This window comes from Lathyrus oleraceus, unplaced genomic scaffold (genome assembly GCF_024323335.1).
Source record: "Lathyrus oleraceus cultivar Zhongwan6 unplaced genomic scaffold, CAAS_Psat_ZW6_1.0 chrUn0261, whole genome shotgun sequence".
Classification (NCBI taxonomy): domain Eukaryota; kingdom Viridiplantae; phylum Streptophyta; class Magnoliopsida; order Fabales; family Fabaceae; genus Lathyrus; species Lathyrus oleraceus.
The window spans coordinates 35933-45180 of NW_026112652.1; the positions used below are offsets into that span (position 1 = coordinate 35933).

General features: G+C 40.0%; 33 non-coding genes across 33 annotated transcripts; all 33 read right to left on the bottom strand.

The window, feature by feature from the left end:
- Positions 1 to 42: 42 nt before the first annotated feature.
- On the bottom strand, positions 43 to 161 carry LOC127113128 (5S ribosomal RNA). The gene has a single exon (XR_007799250.1). It is a non-coding gene; the product is annotated as a 5S ribosomal RNA (ribosomal RNA).
- Positions 162 to 322: 161 nt separating this feature from the next.
- On the bottom strand, positions 323 to 441 carry LOC127113129 (5S ribosomal RNA). The gene has a single exon (XR_007799251.1). It is a non-coding gene; the product is annotated as a 5S ribosomal RNA (ribosomal RNA).
- A 161-nt stretch (positions 442 to 602) lies between these two features.
- On the bottom strand, positions 603 to 721 carry LOC127113130 (5S ribosomal RNA). The gene has a single exon (XR_007799252.1). It is a non-coding gene; the product is annotated as a 5S ribosomal RNA (ribosomal RNA).
- A 161-nt stretch (positions 722 to 882) lies between these two features.
- Positions 883 to 1001, bottom strand: LOC127113131 (5S ribosomal RNA). Its single transcript, XR_007799253.1, has one exon. It is a non-coding gene; the product is annotated as a 5S ribosomal RNA (ribosomal RNA).
- A 161-nt stretch (positions 1002 to 1162) lies between these two features.
- Positions 1163 to 1281, bottom strand: LOC127113132 (5S ribosomal RNA). Its single transcript, XR_007799254.1, has one exon. It is a non-coding gene; the product is annotated as a 5S ribosomal RNA (ribosomal RNA).
- Positions 1282 to 1442: 161 nt separating this feature from the next.
- On the bottom strand, positions 1443 to 1561 carry LOC127113133 (5S ribosomal RNA). Its single transcript, XR_007799255.1, has one exon. It is a non-coding gene; the product is annotated as a 5S ribosomal RNA (ribosomal RNA).
- A 161-nt stretch (positions 1562 to 1722) lies between these two features.
- Positions 1723 to 1841, bottom strand: LOC127113134 (5S ribosomal RNA). Its single transcript, XR_007799256.1, has one exon. It is a non-coding gene; the product is annotated as a 5S ribosomal RNA (ribosomal RNA).
- Positions 1842 to 2002: 161 nt separating this feature from the next.
- On the bottom strand, positions 2003 to 2121 carry LOC127113137 (5S ribosomal RNA). The gene has a single exon (XR_007799258.1). It is a non-coding gene; the product is annotated as a 5S ribosomal RNA (ribosomal RNA).
- Positions 2122 to 2282: 161 nt separating this feature from the next.
- Positions 2283 to 2401, bottom strand: LOC127113138 (5S ribosomal RNA). The gene has a single exon (XR_007799259.1). It is a non-coding gene; the product is annotated as a 5S ribosomal RNA (ribosomal RNA).
- Positions 2402 to 2562: 161 nt separating this feature from the next.
- On the bottom strand, positions 2563 to 2681 carry LOC127113139 (5S ribosomal RNA). The gene has a single exon (XR_007799260.1). It is a non-coding gene; the product is annotated as a 5S ribosomal RNA (ribosomal RNA).
- Positions 2682 to 2842: 161 nt separating this feature from the next.
- On the bottom strand, positions 2843 to 2961 carry LOC127113140 (5S ribosomal RNA). The gene has a single exon (XR_007799261.1). It is a non-coding gene; the product is annotated as a 5S ribosomal RNA (ribosomal RNA).
- Positions 2962 to 3122: 161 nt separating this feature from the next.
- On the bottom strand, positions 3123 to 3241 carry LOC127113141 (5S ribosomal RNA). Its single transcript, XR_007799262.1, has one exon. It is a non-coding gene; the product is annotated as a 5S ribosomal RNA (ribosomal RNA).
- A 161-nt stretch (positions 3242 to 3402) lies between these two features.
- Positions 3403 to 3521, bottom strand: LOC127113142 (5S ribosomal RNA). The gene has a single exon (XR_007799263.1). It is a non-coding gene; the product is annotated as a 5S ribosomal RNA (ribosomal RNA).
- Positions 3522 to 3682: 161 nt separating this feature from the next.
- Positions 3683 to 3801, bottom strand: LOC127113143 (5S ribosomal RNA). Its single transcript, XR_007799264.1, has one exon. It is a non-coding gene; the product is annotated as a 5S ribosomal RNA (ribosomal RNA).
- A 161-nt stretch (positions 3802 to 3962) lies between these two features.
- On the bottom strand, positions 3963 to 4081 carry LOC127113144 (5S ribosomal RNA). The gene has a single exon (XR_007799265.1). It is a non-coding gene; the product is annotated as a 5S ribosomal RNA (ribosomal RNA).
- A 161-nt stretch (positions 4082 to 4242) lies between these two features.
- Positions 4243 to 4361, bottom strand: LOC127113145 (5S ribosomal RNA). The gene has a single exon (XR_007799266.1). It is a non-coding gene; the product is annotated as a 5S ribosomal RNA (ribosomal RNA).
- A 161-nt stretch (positions 4362 to 4522) lies between these two features.
- On the bottom strand, positions 4523 to 4641 carry LOC127113146 (5S ribosomal RNA). The gene has a single exon (XR_007799267.1). It is a non-coding gene; the product is annotated as a 5S ribosomal RNA (ribosomal RNA).
- A 161-nt stretch (positions 4642 to 4802) lies between these two features.
- Positions 4803 to 4921, bottom strand: LOC127113148 (5S ribosomal RNA). The gene has a single exon (XR_007799269.1). It is a non-coding gene; the product is annotated as a 5S ribosomal RNA (ribosomal RNA).
- Positions 4922 to 5082: 161 nt separating this feature from the next.
- Positions 5083 to 5201, bottom strand: LOC127113149 (5S ribosomal RNA). Its single transcript, XR_007799270.1, has one exon. It is a non-coding gene; the product is annotated as a 5S ribosomal RNA (ribosomal RNA).
- Positions 5202 to 5362: 161 nt separating this feature from the next.
- LOC127113150 (5S ribosomal RNA) lies at positions 5363 to 5481 on the bottom strand. Its single transcript, XR_007799271.1, has one exon. It is a non-coding gene; the product is annotated as a 5S ribosomal RNA (ribosomal RNA).
- A 161-nt stretch (positions 5482 to 5642) lies between these two features.
- Positions 5643 to 5761, bottom strand: LOC127113151 (5S ribosomal RNA). The gene has a single exon (XR_007799272.1). It is a non-coding gene; the product is annotated as a 5S ribosomal RNA (ribosomal RNA).
- A 161-nt stretch (positions 5762 to 5922) lies between these two features.
- Positions 5923 to 6041, bottom strand: LOC127113153 (5S ribosomal RNA). The gene has a single exon (XR_007799273.1). It is a non-coding gene; the product is annotated as a 5S ribosomal RNA (ribosomal RNA).
- A 161-nt stretch (positions 6042 to 6202) lies between these two features.
- On the bottom strand, positions 6203 to 6321 carry LOC127113154 (5S ribosomal RNA). Its single transcript, XR_007799274.1, has one exon. It is a non-coding gene; the product is annotated as a 5S ribosomal RNA (ribosomal RNA).
- Positions 6322 to 6482: 161 nt separating this feature from the next.
- LOC127113155 (5S ribosomal RNA) lies at positions 6483 to 6601 on the bottom strand. Its single transcript, XR_007799275.1, has one exon. It is a non-coding gene; the product is annotated as a 5S ribosomal RNA (ribosomal RNA).
- A 161-nt stretch (positions 6602 to 6762) lies between these two features.
- LOC127113156 (5S ribosomal RNA) lies at positions 6763 to 6881 on the bottom strand. The gene has a single exon (XR_007799276.1). It is a non-coding gene; the product is annotated as a 5S ribosomal RNA (ribosomal RNA).
- Positions 6882 to 7042: 161 nt separating this feature from the next.
- Positions 7043 to 7161, bottom strand: LOC127113157 (5S ribosomal RNA). The gene has a single exon (XR_007799277.1). It is a non-coding gene; the product is annotated as a 5S ribosomal RNA (ribosomal RNA).
- Positions 7162 to 7322: 161 nt separating this feature from the next.
- On the bottom strand, positions 7323 to 7441 carry LOC127113158 (5S ribosomal RNA). Its single transcript, XR_007799278.1, has one exon. It is a non-coding gene; the product is annotated as a 5S ribosomal RNA (ribosomal RNA).
- Positions 7442 to 7602: 161 nt separating this feature from the next.
- On the bottom strand, positions 7603 to 7721 carry LOC127113160 (5S ribosomal RNA). Its single transcript, XR_007799280.1, has one exon. It is a non-coding gene; the product is annotated as a 5S ribosomal RNA (ribosomal RNA).
- Positions 7722 to 7882: 161 nt separating this feature from the next.
- LOC127113161 (5S ribosomal RNA) lies at positions 7883 to 8001 on the bottom strand. Its single transcript, XR_007799281.1, has one exon. It is a non-coding gene; the product is annotated as a 5S ribosomal RNA (ribosomal RNA).
- Positions 8002 to 8162: 161 nt separating this feature from the next.
- Positions 8163 to 8281, bottom strand: LOC127113162 (5S ribosomal RNA). The gene has a single exon (XR_007799282.1). It is a non-coding gene; the product is annotated as a 5S ribosomal RNA (ribosomal RNA).
- A 161-nt stretch (positions 8282 to 8442) lies between these two features.
- Positions 8443 to 8561, bottom strand: LOC127113163 (5S ribosomal RNA). Its single transcript, XR_007799283.1, has one exon. It is a non-coding gene; the product is annotated as a 5S ribosomal RNA (ribosomal RNA).
- Positions 8562 to 8722: 161 nt separating this feature from the next.
- On the bottom strand, positions 8723 to 8841 carry LOC127113164 (5S ribosomal RNA). Its single transcript, XR_007799284.1, has one exon. It is a non-coding gene; the product is annotated as a 5S ribosomal RNA (ribosomal RNA).
- Positions 8842 to 9002: 161 nt separating this feature from the next.
- Positions 9003 to 9121, bottom strand: LOC127113166 (5S ribosomal RNA). The gene has a single exon (XR_007799286.1). It is a non-coding gene; the product is annotated as a 5S ribosomal RNA (ribosomal RNA).
- Between the last annotated feature and the right edge of the window lie 127 nt (positions 9122 to 9248).

Genomic DNA, 9248 nt, shown 5'->3' on the forward strand with positions numbered 1-9248 from the left:
TTAACAGAAATAAAAAGAAGTATTTAAAAAATCGCAAAAAAAGAGGTGCAACACAAGGACTTCCCAGGAGGTCACCCATCCTAGTACTACTCTCGCCCAAGCACGCTTAACTGCGGAGTTCTGATGGGATCCGGTGCATTAGTGCTGGTATGATCGCACCTGATATCTCATGCGCTTTGATTGTATATATTTTATTTCTTTCACTTATTAACGGCAAAACAAACATAATTAACGCTGAAATGCTTGTCTTCTCCTACTTTTTCCGACTCTTTTACGCCGATTAACAGAAATAAAAAGAAGTATTTAAAAAATCGCAAAAAAAGAGGTGCAACACAAGGACTTCCCAGGAGGTCACCCATCCTAGTACTACTCTCGCCCAAGCACGCTTAACTGCGGAGTTCTGATGGGATCCGGTGCATTAGTGCTGGTATGATCGCACCTGATATCTCATGCGCTTTGATTGTATATATTTTATTTCTTTCACTTATTAACGGCAAAACAAACATAATTAACGCTGAAATGCTTGTCTTCTCCTACTTTTTCCGACTCTTTTACGCCGATTAACAGAAATAAAAAGAAGTATTTAAAAAATCGCAAAAAAAGAGGTGCAACACAAGGACTTCCCAGGAGGTCACCCATCCTAGTACTACTCTCGCCCAAGCACGCTTAACTGCGGAGTTCTGATGGGATCCGGTGCATTAGTGCTGGTATGATCGCACCTGATATCTCATGCGCTTTGATTGTATATATTTTATTTCTTTCACTTATTAACGGCAAAACAAACATAATTAACGCTGAAATGCTTGTCTTCTCCTACTTTTTCCGACTCTTTTACGCCGATTAACAGAAATAAAAAGAAGTATTTAAAAAATCGCAAAAAAAGAGGTGCAACACAAGGACTTCCCAGGAGGTCACCCATCCTAGTACTACTCTCGCCCAAGCACGCTTAACTGCGGAGTTCTGATGGGATCCGGTGCATTAGTGCTGGTATGATCGCACCTGATATCTCATGCGCTTTGATTGTATATATTTTATTTCTTTCACTTATTAACGGCAAAACAAACATAATTAACGCTGAAATGCTTGTCTTCTCCTACTTTTTCCGACTCTTTTACGCCGATTAACAGAAATAAAAAGAAGTATTTAAAAAATCGCAAAAAAAGAGGTGCAACACAAGGACTTCCCAGGAGGTCACCCATCCTAGTACTACTCTCGCCCAAGCACGCTTAACTGCGGAGTTCTGATGGGATCCGGTGCATTAGTGCTGGTATGATCGCACCTGATATCTCATGCGCTTTGATTGTATATATTTTATTTCTTTCACTTATTAACGGCAAAACAAACATAATTAACGCTGAAATGCTTGTCTTCTCCTACTTTTTCCGACTCTTTTACGCCGATTAACAGAAATAAAAAGAAGTATTTAAAAAATCGCAAAAAAAGAGGTGCAACACAAGGACTTCCCAGGAGGTCACCCATCCTAGTACTACTCTCGCCCAAGCACGCTTAACTGCGGAGTTCTGATGGGATCCGGTGCATTAGTGCTGGTATGATCGCACCTGATATCTCATGCGCTTTGATTGTATATATTTTATTTCTTTCACTTATTAACGGCAAAACAAACATAATTAACGCTGAAATGCTTGTCTTCTCCTACTTTTTCCGACTCTTTTACGCCGATTAACAGAAATAAAAAGAAGTATTTAAAAAATCGCAAAAAAAGAGGTGCAACACAAGGACTTCCCAGGAGGTCACCCATCCTAGTACTACTCTCGCCCAAGCACGCTTAACTGCGGAGTTCTGATGGGATCCGGTGCATTAGTGCTGGTATGATCGCACCTGATATCTCATGCGCTTTGATTGTATATATTTTATTTCTTTCACTTATTAACGGCAAAACAAACATAATTAACGCTGAAATGCTTGTCTTCTCCTACTTTTTCCGACTCTTTTACGCCGATTAACAGAAATAAAAAGAAGTATTTAAAAAATCGCAAAAAAAGAGGTGCAACACAAGGACTTCCCAGGAGGTCACCCATCCTAGTACTACTCTCGCCCAAGCACGCTTAACTGCGGAGTTCTGATGGGATCCGGTGCATTAGTGCTGGTATGATCGCACCTGATATCTCATGCGCTTTGATTGTATATATTTTATTTCTTTCACTTATTAACGGCAAAACAAACATAATTAACGCTGAAATGCTTGTCTTCTCCTACTTTTTCCGACTCTTTTACGCCGATTAACAGAAATAAAAAGAAGTATTTAAAAAATCGCAAAAAAAGAGGTGCAACACAAGGACTTCCCAGGAGGTCACCCATCCTAGTACTACTCTCGCCCAAGCACGCTTAACTGCGGAGTTCTGATGGGATCCGGTGCATTAGTGCTGGTATGATCGCACCTGATATCTCATGCGCTTTGATTGTATATATTTTATTTCTTTCACTTATTAACGGCAAAACAAACATAATTAACGCTGAAATGCTTGTCTTCTCCTACTTTTTCCGACTCTTTTACGCCGATTAACAGAAATAAAAAGAAGTATTTAAAAAATCGCAAAAAAAGAGGTGCAACACAAGGACTTCCCAGGAGGTCACCCATCCTAGTACTACTCTCGCCCAAGCACGCTTAACTGCGGAGTTCTGATGGGATCCGGTGCATTAGTGCTGGTATGATCGCACCTGATATCTCATGCGCTTTGATTGTATATATTTTATTTCTTTCACTTATTAACGGCAAAACAAACATAATTAACGCTGAAATGCTTGTCTTCTCCTACTTTTTCCGACTCTTTTACGCCGATTAACAGAAATAAAAAGAAGTATTTAAAAAATCGCAAAAAAAGAGGTGCAACACAAGGACTTCCCAGGAGGTCACCCATCCTAGTACTACTCTCGCCCAAGCACGCTTAACTGCGGAGTTCTGATGGGATCCGGTGCATTAGTGCTGGTATGATCGCACCTGATATCTCATGCGCTTTGATTGTATATATTTTATTTCTTTCACTTATTAACGGCAAAACAAACATAATTAACGCTGAAATGCTTGTCTTCTCCTACTTTTTCCGACTCTTTTACGCCGATTAACAGAAATAAAAAGAAGTATTTAAAAAATCGCAAAAAAAGAGGTGCAACACAAGGACTTCCCAGGAGGTCACCCATCCTAGTACTACTCTCGCCCAAGCACGCTTAACTGCGGAGTTCTGATGGGATCCGGTGCATTAGTGCTGGTATGATCGCACCTGATATCTCATGCGCTTTGATTGTATATATTTTATTTCTTTCACTTATTAACGGCAAAACAAACATAATTAACGCTGAAATGCTTGTCTTCTCCTACTTTTTCCGACTCTTTTACGCCGATTAACAGAAATAAAAAGAAGTATTTAAAAAATCGCAAAAAAAGAGGTGCAACACAAGGACTTCCCAGGAGGTCACCCATCCTAGTACTACTCTCGCCCAAGCACGCTTAACTGCGGAGTTCTGATGGGATCCGGTGCATTAGTGCTGGTATGATCGCACCTGATATCTCATGCGCTTTGATTGTATATATTTTATTTCTTTCACTTATTAACGGCAAAACAAACATAATTAACGCTGAAATGCTTGTCTTCTCCTACTTTTTCCGACTCTTTTACGCCGATTAACAGAAATAAAAAGAAGTATTTAAAAAATCGCAAAAAAAGAGGTGCAACACAAGGACTTCCCAGGAGGTCACCCATCCTAGTACTACTCTCGCCCAAGCACGCTTAACTGCGGAGTTCTGATGGGATCCGGTGCATTAGTGCTGGTATGATCGCACCTGATATCTCATGCGCTTTGATTGTATATATTTTATTTCTTTCACTTATTAACGGCAAAACAAACATAATTAACGCTGAAATGCTTGTCTTCTCCTACTTTTTCCGACTCTTTTACGCCGATTAACAGAAATAAAAAGAAGTATTTAAAAAATCGCAAAAAAAGAGGTGCAACACAAGGACTTCCCAGGAGGTCACCCATCCTAGTACTACTCTCGCCCAAGCACGCTTAACTGCGGAGTTCTGATGGGATCCGGTGCATTAGTGCTGGTATGATCGCACCTGATATCTCATGCGCTTTGATTGTATATATTTTATTTCTTTCACTTATTAACGGCAAAACAAACATAATTAACGCTGAAATGCTTGTCTTCTCCTACTTTTTCCGACTCTTTTACGCCGATTAACAGAAATAAAAAGAAGTATTTAAAAAATCGCAAAAAAAGAGGTGCAACACAAGGACTTCCCAGGAGGTCACCCATCCTAGTACTACTCTCGCCCAAGCACGCTTAACTGCGGAGTTCTGATGGGATCCGGTGCATTAGTGCTGGTATGATCGCACCTGATATCTCATGCGCTTTGATTGTATATATTTTATTTCTTTCACTTATTAACGGCAAAACAAACATAATTAACGCTGAAATGCTTGTCTTCTCCTACTTTTTCCGACTCTTTTACGCCGATTAACAGAAATAAAAAGAAGTATTTAAAAAATCGCAAAAAAAGAGGTGCAACACAAGGACTTCCCAGGAGGTCACCCATCCTAGTACTACTCTCGCCCAAGCACGCTTAACTGCGGAGTTCTGATGGGATCCGGTGCATTAGTGCTGGTATGATCGCACCTGATATCTCATGCGCTTTGATTGTATATATTTTATTTCTTTCACTTATTAACGGCAAAACAAACATAATTAACGCTGAAATGCTTGTCTTCTCCTACTTTTTCCGACTCTTTTACGCCGATTAACAGAAATAAAAAGAAGTATTTAAAAAATCGCAAAAAAAGAGGTGCAACACAAGGACTTCCCAGGAGGTCACCCATCCTAGTACTACTCTCGCCCAAGCACGCTTAACTGCGGAGTTCTGATGGGATCCGGTGCATTAGTGCTGGTATGATCGCACCTGATATCTCATGCGCTTTGATTGTATATATTTTATTTCTTTCACTTATTAACGGCAAAACAAACATAATTAACGCTGAAATGCTTGTCTTCTCCTACTTTTTCCGACTCTTTTACGCCGATTAACAGAAATAAAAAGAAGTATTTAAAAAATCGCAAAAAAAGAGGTGCAACACAAGGACTTCCCAGGAGGTCACCCATCCTAGTACTACTCTCGCCCAAGCACGCTTAACTGCGGAGTTCTGATGGGATCCGGTGCATTAGTGCTGGTATGATCGCACCTGATATCTCATGCGCTTTGATTGTATATATTTTATTTCTTTCACTTATTAACGGCAAAACAAACATAATTAACGCTGAAATGCTTGTCTTCTCCTACTTTTTCCGACTCTTTTACGCCGATTAACAGAAATAAAAAGAAGTATTTAAAAAATCGCAAAAAAAGAGGTGCAACACAAGGACTTCCCAGGAGGTCACCCATCCTAGTACTACTCTCGCCCAAGCACGCTTAACTGCGGAGTTCTGATGGGATCCGGTGCATTAGTGCTGGTATGATCGCACCTGATATCTCATGCGCTTTGATTGTATATATTTTATTTCTTTCACTTATTAACGGCAAAACAAACATAATTAACGCTGAAATGCTTGTCTTCTCCTACTTTTTCCGACTCTTTTACGCCGATTAACAGAAATAAAAAGAAGTATTTAAAAAATCGCAAAAAAAGAGGTGCAACACAAGGACTTCCCAGGAGGTCACCCATCCTAGTACTACTCTCGCCCAAGCACGCTTAACTGCGGAGTTCTGATGGGATCCGGTGCATTAGTGCTGGTATGATCGCACCTGATATCTCATGCGCTTTGATTGTATATATTTTATTTCTTTCACTTATTAACGGCAAAACAAACATAATTAACGCTGAAATGCTTGTCTTCTCCTACTTTTTCCGACTCTTTTACGCCGATTAACAGAAATAAAAAGAAGTATTTAAAAAATCGCAAAAAAAGAGGTGCAACACAAGGACTTCCCAGGAGGTCACCCATCCTAGTACTACTCTCGCCCAAGCACGCTTAACTGCGGAGTTCTGATGGGATCCGGTGCATTAGTGCTGGTATGATCGCACCTGATATCTCATGCGCTTTGATTGTATATATTTTATTTCTTTCACTTATTAACGGCAAAACAAACATAATTAACGCTGAAATGCTTGTCTTCTCCTACTTTTTCCGACTCTTTTACGCCGATTAACAGAAATAAAAAGAAGTATTTAAAAAATCGCAAAAAAAGAGGTGCAACACAAGGACTTCCCAGGAGGTCACCCATCCTAGTACTACTCTCGCCCAAGCACGCTTAACTGCGGAGTTCTGATGGGATCCGGTGCATTAGTGCTGGTATGATCGCACCTGATATCTCATGCGCTTTGATTGTATATATTTTATTTCTTTCACTTATTAACGGCAAAACAAACATAATTAACGCTGAAATGCTTGTCTTCTCCTACTTTTTCCGACTCTTTTACGCCGATTAACAGAAATAAAAAGAAGTATTTAAAAAATCGCAAAAAAAGAGGTGCAACACAAGGACTTCCCAGGAGGTCACCCATCCTAGTACTACTCTCGCCCAAGCACGCTTAACTGCGGAGTTCTGATGGGATCCGGTGCATTAGTGCTGGTATGATCGCACCTGATATCTCATGCGCTTTGATTGTATATATTTTATTTCTTTCACTTATTAACGGCAAAACAAACATAATTAACGCTGAAATGCTTGTCTTCTCCTACTTTTTCCGACTCTTTTACGCCGATTAACAGAAATAAAAAGAAGTATTTAAAAAATCGCAAAAAAAGAGGTGCAACACAAGGACTTCCCAGGAGGTCACCCATCCTAGTACTACTCTCGCCCAAGCACGCTTAACTGCGGAGTTCTGATGGGATCCGGTGCATTAGTGCTGGTATGATCGCACCTGATATCTCATGCGCTTTGATTGTATATATTTTATTTCTTTCACTTATTAACGGCAAAACAAACATAATTAACGCTGAAATGCTTGTCTTCTCCTACTTTTTCCGACTCTTTTACGCCGATTAACAGAAATAAAAAGAAGTATTTAAAAAATCGCAAAAAAAGAGGTGCAACACAAGGACTTCCCAGGAGGTCACCCATCCTAGTACTACTCTCGCCCAAGCACGCTTAACTGCGGAGTTCTGATGGGATCCGGTGCATTAGTGCTGGTATGATCGCACCTGATATCTCATGCGCTTTGATTGTATATATTTTATTTCTTTCACTTATTAACGGCAAAACAAACATAATTAACGCTGAAATGCTTGTCTTCTCCTACTTTTTCCGACTCTTTTACGCCGATTAACAGAAATAAAAAGAAGTATTTAAAAAATCGCAAAAAAAGAGGTGCAACACAAGGACTTCCCAGGAGGTCACCCATCCTAGTACTACTCTCGCCCAAGCACGCTTAACTGCGGAGTTCTGATGGGATCCGGTGCATTAGTGCTGGTATGATCGCACCTGATATCTCATGCGCTTTGATTGTATATATTTTATTTCTTTCACTTATTAACGGCAAAACAAACATAATTAACGCTGAAATGCTTGTCTTCTCCTACTTTTTCCGACTCTTTTACGCCGATTAACAGAAATAAAAAGAAGTATTTAAAAAATCGCAAAAAAAGAGGTGCAACACAAGGACTTCCCAGGAGGTCACCCATCCTAGTACTACTCTCGCCCAAGCACGCTTAACTGCGGAGTTCTGATGGGATCCGGTGCATTAGTGCTGGTATGATCGCACCTGATATCTCATGCGCTTTGATTGTATATATTTTATTTCTTTCACTTATTAACGGCAAAACAAACATAATTAACGCTGAAATGCTTGTCTTCTCCTACTTTTTCCGACTCTTTTACGCCGATTAACAGAAATAAAAAGAAGTATTTAAAAAATCGCAAAAAAAGAGGTGCAACACAAGGACTTCCCAGGAGGTCACCCATCCTAGTACTACTCTCGCCCAAGCACGCTTAACTGCGGAGTTCTGATGGGATCCGGTGCATTAGTGCTGGTATGATCGCACCTGATATCTCATGCGCTTTGATTGTATATATTTTATTTCTTTCACTTATTAACGGCAAAACAAACATAATTAACGCTGAAATGCTTGTCTTCTCCTACTTTTTCCGACTCTTTTACGCCGATTAACAGAAATAAAAAGAAGTATTTAAAAAATCGCAAAAAAAGAGGTGCAACACAAGGACTTCCCAGGAGGTCACCCATCCTAGTACTACTCTCGCCCAAGCACGCTTAACTGCGGAGTTCTGATGGGATCCGGTGCATTAGTGCTGGTATGATCGCACCTGATATCTCATGCGCTTTGATTGTATATATTTTATTTCTTTCACTTATTAACGGCAAAACAAACATAATTAACGCTGAAATGCTTGTCTTCTCCTACTTTTTCCGACTCTTTTACGCCGATTAACAGAAATAAAAAGAAGTATTTAAAAAATCGCAAAAAAAGAGGTGCAACACAAGGACTTCCCAGGAGGTCACCCATCCTAGTACTACTCTCGCCCAAGCACGCTTAACTGCGGAGTTCTGATGGGATCCGGTGCATTAGTGCTGGTATGATCGCACCTGATATCTCATGCGCTTTGATTGTATATATTTTATTTCTTTCACTTATTAACGGCAAAACAAACATAATTAACGCTGAAATGCTTGTCTTCTCCTACTTTTTCCGACTCTTTTACGCCGATTAACAGAAATAAAAAGAAGTATTTAAAAAATCGCAAAAAAAGAGGTGCAACACAAGGACTTCCCAGGAGGTCACCCATCCTAGTACTACTCTCGCCCAAGCACGCTTAACTGCGGAGTTCTGATGGGATCCGGTGCATTAGTGCTGGTATGATCGCACCTGATATCTCATGCGCTTTGATTGTATATATTTTATTTCTTTCACTTATTAACGGCAAAACAAACATAATTAACGCTGAAATGCTTGTCTTCTCCTACTTTTTCCGACTCTTTTACGCCGATTAACAGAAATAAAAAGAAGTATTTAAAAAATCGCAAAAAAAGAGGTGCAACACAAGGACTTCCCAGGAGGTCACCCATCCTAGTACTACTCTCGCCCAAGCACGCTTAACTGCGGAGTTCTGATGGGATCCGGTGCATTAGTGCTGGTATGATCGCACCTGATATCTCATGCGCTTTGATTGTATATATTTTATTTCTTTCACTTATTAACGGCAAAACAAACATAATTAACGCTGAAATGCTTGTCTTCTCCTACTTTTTCCGACTCTTTTACGCCGATTAACAGA